Below are 8091 nucleotides of genomic sequence, written 5' to 3' on the forward strand. Positions count from 1 at the left end.
CAGAAAAAATTGTATTTTGTTACTAAAATACCAGCTAACAGCCATTACAGTTACTACAGTAGACTCTGAATCTGGGGGACTTTCTCACTTATCCAGCCACATAATCAGCAAGAATTTTGTATTGGGCTCCAAGTCTTCCTATTTATGTTAGTTATGCGTTATAGCTTCTAGTCTCAGTGAGTAGACTCGTAGGCTTATTTTTCTTAGTCTGGTGAAACAGAGAAATCTGTTTAATTTGAAATAAAATCTTTTGATGAGGGCAAGGGCAAAATTTGCTTGTGGTGGAGTGAAATGTTTTTGCTCCACTTGTTTTCAGAAATTCACTACAATAGCCAAAGAGACGGAACTTGAAACACGCTGCTGCTGGAAAGGGTTGTGGATCCTTTTCTGCTCAGTAGCATAGTATTTAGAGCCTTCACTTCACTAATAGGAGAGGCAGGTTAAATTTTTTTTCTTGTTTGAAGGGTTGGAAACCATGGCTTCTAATGCCCTCCGCAACAAATTATGGGAGGTTCCTTCTTGGCTCAATAAGAGCTATTTGAGTAGTCCACACAAAGTGGGACTGTATCAAAAGGAAGGCACGGGTGAGGTTCACTTCATGTTCAAACTGAATTGGAAGATGAGTCTGAAAACCACCCATCCTGGTATACCCATTAGTAGGGGTGGCCAACTTGTGACATTTGCCAGATTATGGAGGGGACAGGCGCGCAGCAGCAGATAGGGCAGGAAGCAGCACAGGAGATCAGGCAGAGAACGCAGGGCAGGAAGCAAAAAGAGCAGATTAGGCAGAAGAAGGGAATCTCAGTGGCACTCAAGGAGAGTGTGAGGCTAATTTGTGGCATGCCTGCCAAAAAGGTTGGCTCCCACTGCCCTGTTGGAGGAGGATTTTAACTGATCTCCCACAGGTACAGCAGAGAATTGAACCTATATTGCAGGTGACAAACTAGTACTTGTTTTCCTCAGCTTTGACAAGTGTCCGAAACCAAAATTGGTTTTGTAGAGGTGGAAACAAGCTCTCACAGTTACAAATATCTTGTCATTTTTATTTCAGCTGAAACTGCATCAGGCTCAACTCAGATTTGCCAGATAGTGTGGGCTTCCCCAAAATCATACCTTTTGAATAAATTGCTGACAAAATTGCACAGCTCTATCTAATGATAGTGTTTGGCTTCTGTTGTTTTAATAGAGCTGGAACATGTCATCTTTGCAGTGCATTTAGTTTTGTGGAGCAATTTTTCTAAACCCTAGAGTGATTGCAATGAACTGTAGTAATGGATCAGAATTGGAAAGGGATCTTGGCCTCTGGGGGAATCTTACGGACAGGCGTAAGCCATCAAAGTTGTGGAACACTTAGTTAATGGAGAATGCAGTGGTTCACAATGCGTATAATTGAGATCCTACTTGCCAAGAAAGGAATATTCAACAAGTATGCAACTCTAGAGGCTTAATGTCTTCTTTGCAATCACATTTTGAAAGTTTGCCTGGTAGATCTCTCTTCATGGAGAGTGAACATCTTTTGGCCTTCTGTAATTTACTTTTCTTCATTATCCACAATCACCGTTTCTAATCTGAAATGAAAACTGAAGTAAGACCAGGTTTTCATTAACAGATACGAACAAAGTCCTGGTAGGTTGTTCCTGAGGAGGATTGAAAGTCAGGAACCCAAGTATCCAATACAAACTTCCAATATAGATCAGGGATTTATCCAATTTGGGTAATTCAAATTTGACAGGACTTTGAGGAGCTTGTTCCTGGAATATGTTCAGTTATTTTATCCCCCCATTCCCAGCTTTAGTGGCTTGGGCATAAAATTTTCATAATGCATGGCTTTTGAGGGCATTGTGAGGATTGTAGGCATTTCCTTTCAGACAATGCTTTTTCTTTTTCTTTCTTTCTTTCTTTTTTTTTTAATTAAGGGATGATTCAAAGATCTCACCAATTTTGTACTATTACATGAAGGTAGAGGAAACAGAAGTATCTAATGTAACTGGATTTTTGTAATTTTTTGGTCCCAGTTCAAAAAAATTGGGGGAGTTATTTTCTTAAGTTCATATTGCTATAACTTGCCAAAAATTGCCCTTCTCAGAGTTGCAGGAGAGGACTTTATTTAAGCATGTGTTTTGTGGAAGTGTTAGGAGAACATTGCAGAGCTAAGGAATGCATGTTTACCTTCAGGCCCATGGATAATCCTATCCCTCCTTCAGCTAAGTAAATACTTGGGTTAGGAAATGCCAGATTTGGGAGTGTGTTTCTTGCCCCATTGTAACTATGCCTGAAACCCTTCGATCCCATAACATCACTGAGTGCGGATTCAGACCATAGAGCTCCACCTAAAGCGCTGCCACCACGAAAAGGTTGACTGATGAGAGTGATTGCTATTGTTTGTGCTCCATTGTGGGGTGGGATTGAATGCAAGCAAATTTGTACTAATGGAGCCATGAAATGATACCTTGAGGCCTTTTGGGAATTAAAACACCTCCTCTTGAAATGTGGAAAGAAAAAAGTTAGAAACATGACCACTGAGTCTTGACTGTTTACAGCTGGGACATCCCAAATGGTTTGATGGTGAGCTTCATTTTTTAATTGCCCGTTTGTTTCTTAAATGGTGAAAAACTGTGTTACAGTAATATTAAACATTTTTTTGAAAAATAGTTTGTTTGCATTTTCTTGGCATAAATATCCAGTATTCCTTAACTGATCTTTTATATAGGATAAGCTCTCTAAGATAAAACTGTTTTAATAATTTTGTCAGCATCTCTGTAAATCATGCTTTGTTTAAAAAACCAAGAGTGCAGATTTTTAGCTGCAGTTAACTTTGAAACTAACTTTGCTTTTAACTTGGCTTCCATGTGCCAGTAAATCTTCAATATTCTGTGTACTGAATGTGTGCTCTTTGTTGGTACGCTGTAAAATATGCTTTTCGTATTAACAACTCTTGAACATAAGATAGTCACTAAGACACTGCATATTTAAGGCTCTTCCCCCTGGCCCCCCCATCTTCATAGTCTTCCACTGAGTAGTAAACCCTCCCAACTTACTCTCACTATGGCATACTTGAGACCTGCAGTTAAGCATTAAATGGGAATGGCATGCTCTGAGGTAGGTATTTTTATACAAAGACAGATTTCATCCAGTTTTGAGTCAGGAACAAATATGGCACACAAACCAAGACTGAACCTTGTCAAGACTGACAGCATTCACTTCCTTCCTTTGGCACTTGATTGTACTTCTTTTTTAACAGCAGCTTGCCTTAACCATCAGTTACTGCATTAATTATAAAACATTTAATTAGTTCTGTCAATTAAGATGTGTTTATAGAGTCATTTTCAACTGGTGAGGAAAAGCCCCAGAGGACACCAGACCCTTTCATTCTTCCAGATGGGTGAGTTTGTTGCATTTCAAGAACAGGACCAACCCATCGGGAATGGATACGATGGAATGCAGAAAGCAGGTAACCGTTCTCGTCTTGGGTGTTTTCTTAAAATAATATGGGAATAATTAAGAGCAAATTGTAAGAAAATCTTTAAACAGCACAGTTTTTCCTGTTCTGGTATAAACACTCCAACTTGACCTGCCATAGCTAGCACCCTTAGCTAGGACCTGTTGGAATTTGTCTTGACTGAAGAAGCAGAGATTTTAAAATCCTCAGTGAAAAAGAATTCTTGCTGCATAAAAATAGAAAGTTATACTTGACAATAAAACTTTTACTAGAAATAAGTGTGAACTTTCCTTTAATAGGCAGACCTATTGCTTGCAAGTTTTAAAATAGATTCATAAAGGAAATAATAGCGATTTAGTGCAAAATCAGTTTTAAAGGTTTTTTTAATGTGAAGCCAGACTTTAAATCGCATGGGAGGTTTTACACTGGGTTCATTTTAGGATTTGTTATTGCTCAATAGAATGGTGGTTTCCAGAAGGACTAATATTCTTCTTAGAAACCAAAGCTTGAATCACAAATACGCTTCTTCAGTTACAGAGGGCATGGCATGCATTCTGCTGGGAAAATGCCCTTGCTTATCCTTAGGCTCATGAAAATCCTATCCTCGGCCAGCAGAAATACATTACATTTAAGCTCGTGCTTGAACCAGTTTGTGTTTATGTTTTATTTCCCTTAGGCTACAAACTGATGTTGTATTTGTCCTGAGAGAAATCCTAAAAAGGGTCATGGGATAAGAAGTACTAACAGTTTATCCCAGGACATCCCAAAGTGCATCCGAAGTGTTGTCCCAGGAGTGCATAATTGAATCAGTGGCAGAAAAGCTGTGGTGCATTCAGTTGCTCACAAAACCCTGATTAGAAGAGCGATATGTATATATGCCAATCCCAGGATATTTCTTTTCTGGGACAAACACAGATGCAACTTGCCTTGGGGAAAAATGTAACGTTTCCTGGCCTTAATGAAATCGGGCCATTTTCAAAAGTGCCGCAAGAGGGCAGCAATAAACCAGTATAGCATGCTTTGGTGTTTTTAAATGTTCTTGTCTTCCAAGTAAAACCAAGGATTAAAGCTTATTAATTAGAATAATTTTGACGGGGTGTAAGTAAAACTGCATTTATTGATGACACAATCTCAAACCCACACACCTCTTTTCAAAGAAATCACACTGAGTAGTTTTCTTTTTGATCCCAAAGCAAAGTTAATCTTCTACTCTGGTAGGTCTTCTCTTTTTTGGAAAGTTAGCATGATTGGATTCTGGCATTGACTAGGTACACCTAAGACTATTTACATCAGCAGCTTCAACCGAAGTATAGTTAAAAATTAGTATAGTCCTTTGTGGCTTATCTGTCCGTGATCTTGCTTAAAATAAAGGGATAAATAACCTAAAGTAATTTTGTGATAGAGCAGTAAATAGAGAGTATTGGAAAATAAGCAGATTGTAACAGTGTCTTTAAAAAAGAGGGTAATGTAGCACGATCTGTGTGTTTGACTGCTTCTAATCTAATCCAAGTTAAATTATTGAGTCATAGTGTGCGGCCCCAGTCATGGAACAGCCTTCCTATAACTTGACTGGTAACTTTGGAAATGCCTGTTAGCTCCTAAGAACATTGTGTGACCAAGTTATTGAGTTCAGTTGTTCACTTCTGCTTGCCAGAAAGTGTAGCTAAGTCAAAGGAAGCTGTAATGTTAAAAGTCCTAATAGGAGATGGAAAAACAGTAAAGTTGAAAGCAAGTACCCAGCTTCAGTGAAGATAAGATAACGGGCTGCTTACAGACATTTAACCCCTCCCCCATGCTTTACCCTGCTGCTTTCTTCTGGTAGTTTGACCCGGCTCCACAGTATCTGCGTAGATTGAGTGCTTCAGTGGGGCTTTTTGGGGCTTTTATCTAATAGCTGATTTAAATCAGCTATTACATAAAAGTGCCAGAAAAGCCCCTCTAAAGTGTTTGATCTATACAGATGTTGGGCAAGCTGGGTCCAACTAATGTTATTTCTCTTTTGGGCATGCGCTGGGCTCGGCACAGGAGTGCACCGAGTTTAAAATAAAGTGCCATTTTGTTGTTTTTTAATATCTGTAAGCAGCCTTAATGTCTGGATTATTCACTGTGGCGGGAGAAGTTATCTGGCTGGCTCCTTCCAGGTTATAATGTTTTATATTCAAGGCTAATCTGGAGAGCAAAGCGAACCTTGGAGCTCAGGTTCTATAAAAGGGGAGGAGGTTTGGGTTGGAAGCTCATGGCTTGGATTGGGTAATTTAGATGAAAAATTAGCAAGATGACTTGTGTCTAAAATGACTTGTCTAAATGCTGTATACCTTTTAGCAAAATAAATCATGATTTTTTTTTTTTTTTAAATCTCTTTCTACATCGTTGTTAGATTCCAGGAAGATATGTGGATTCAGTATGCCCCTGGATTTCCTGATGCTGTGTTTAAGTGAAATTTTATTAGCACGCCTTCTCAAGTATTTTAGTGCAGTTGCAAAGGAAAGTAGCAGGCCTAATATAAGAACATTTTATTCTTTCATTTTAAAAAAATGTGTAAGTTCAGATAAACAAATCTTGAGAAGATTTGCTTTCATAAAAGCAAATGTTTGAATGGAAAGAGTGATCCTTTAATGGGACCAGTTGGAGTTTCCAAGAACTTGTGTCTGGAGGAAATATATCTTGAATCAAAGTGAAGCAGTATTAATGCAAATCAAATTCTTGGTATCTTCCCCTAAAGGCCTGGTTCTTATAATTTCCTGTCTTCCCAAGGTTTCTAGGTATGAGCGTTGAGGAAAGGTTGGAGGATATGGTAGCAAAGCTTTGAAAAGGTAGGGGGCATAGCTAGGATCATACATTAGGTTTTAAGAAGCTAACTTTTTCTACACAAGTTTTAAGTAGTTAACAGCTAGCATATCAACCTGGATTTATTACTTGGATAAATTTTACTCCTACAATTTCTATTTGTATTAGTCCCACTGAAATTAGCGGAAGAACTATTAAGTAAGGATCACAGGTCAGAGAGAGAAGGGGGTATACAAATTAGGGATGCAAATATCATTTTAAACAGTAGTCATTTTAACCTCCTCTAATTAGATCTGTTAAATAACAGCAGCTTGCACCCAGCTGCTGACTGCTGGAGCCCCTGGACTAGGAGGAAGTAGGGAGGAGGCAAGCCCAGCCAGACAACACAGCCCACATGAAGCCCTGGGCTGGGAGGGAGGGAAGACCTGTGAAGGAGTAGCTAATTGCTTAATTGATGAGTAATTGGACTGCTCCCTGTTTTCCTTTTAGGCTATGGGTACTAGTCCTACTCTACTTGCTTCTCCCTCCCTCCTGCCTCCTGTGCTGCCTTCTGAATCCTGCTGGGGTACCATATAGCTTCCCTTCCCCTCTCCTCCCCCTGGCCTCACCAGACTGCACCCTCTCTAAGCTACAGGATAACCAGTAAGCTAAAAAGTTATCGCTCTTATCAGTTAAACCAGGGGTTCTCAAACCGTGGGTCGCAACCTCCTGAGGGTTTGCAAGCAACTTAAAAGGGGGCCACAAATTTCCCAGGAGGTACGCGCAGGGAAGCTGTACATGGTGGAGGCATAGAGTGGTGGATGACGATGGCGGCTGCCGCATCCCCCACCGCCATCCAGCACTCGGGTCACCATATCAAAAAGTTTGAGAACCCTTGGGTTAAGCGATTAATCGATTAACTTTTCACATCCGTAGTACAAATACTGCAGGATTTTCAGTTCTAATGAAAATTACCTTTGAAAACTGACTTTTAGAGAGAGAAATTACTTGTAGGCACAGAAAACAAGAGTGGTAACATGGCATGCTTACTGTTATAATATGCTCTGTGTATGGACATAAGTAACTATCACTCTAAGAGATGCTGAACCATGTAGCTCTGAAGTCTTCAGGATTCTCTAGCAATACAAATGTAGCAAAACTGTTGCAGCTTTAGTTCATACAGAGTGAAAGTTACAGGAGTTGGCACACTTGTGTTATGACAGGATGGTGCAATCTCAATAGCCACAGCGTAACACAGGGCTGTCCAGCTAGTGGCCTGTGGGGGCTGCATGTGCTTACAAGGGTTTATTATGCAGCCACTCCCACCCCCTCCAAGGTCTGGCTGTAGTAGCAGTTGAAGTTTCCAGGCTCTTTCCAGGTGCTGCTTTCCTGCCTTTGCTCCAGCAGGCTGGGCAGTGTGGCAGCACAGGAAGCTGAGAGTGAGTTCAGGGCTGTGCCCAGGGGGTCATGGCCATGTGCGGGAGGTTGGGGGATCACGATTGTACACGTGTGTGGTGCAGTAGCAGGGAGGAAGGGCACTCAATACAGTGGGTGGGGTCCATGCAGTGTGCTTGGTGCAGCCTGTGTAGCATGCAGCTCCTGGGGCATGTGGCTCCCGGGGACTCAGAAGTTGGACAGCCTAACATAACATATGATGAGCCTTCTTTTTTTAAAGCAGCTACAAATGTATGCTTGTCCCTACACTTCTTGTTTTTTCAGTCATGAACAATGAAGCATTACTGGCTTTTAAATAAAATAAAGTGTTTTTTCTATGCAAGACTATATGCACCATGTTTTCCCATATACAGCATGCCTTGGGTATAATATTCACCCTTTTTTTTGAAAGGCAGAATAAAGAGAGAGGATTTTTCCAGAGTTATGGCTGC

The 8091-nt window shown here is 40.4% G+C and overlaps 1 long non-coding RNA gene across 1 annotated transcript; it reads left to right on the forward strand.

Moving 5' to 3' along the window:
- The first annotated feature begins 5361 nt into the window (after positions 1-5361).
- On the forward strand, positions 5362-7280 carry LOC109318442. The gene is made up of 2 exons (XR_002103250.1): positions 5362-6193; positions 6598-7280. It is a non-coding gene; the product is annotated as an uncharacterized LOC109318442 (long non-coding RNA).
- Positions 7281-8091: the final 811 nt, after the last annotated feature.

Source organism: Crocodylus porosus, unplaced genomic scaffold (genome assembly GCF_001723895.1).
Source record: "Crocodylus porosus isolate Cpor-Errol unplaced genomic scaffold, CroPor_comp1, whole genome shotgun sequence".
Lineage (NCBI taxonomy): Eukaryota > Metazoa > Chordata > Crocodylia > Crocodylidae > Crocodylus > Crocodylus porosus.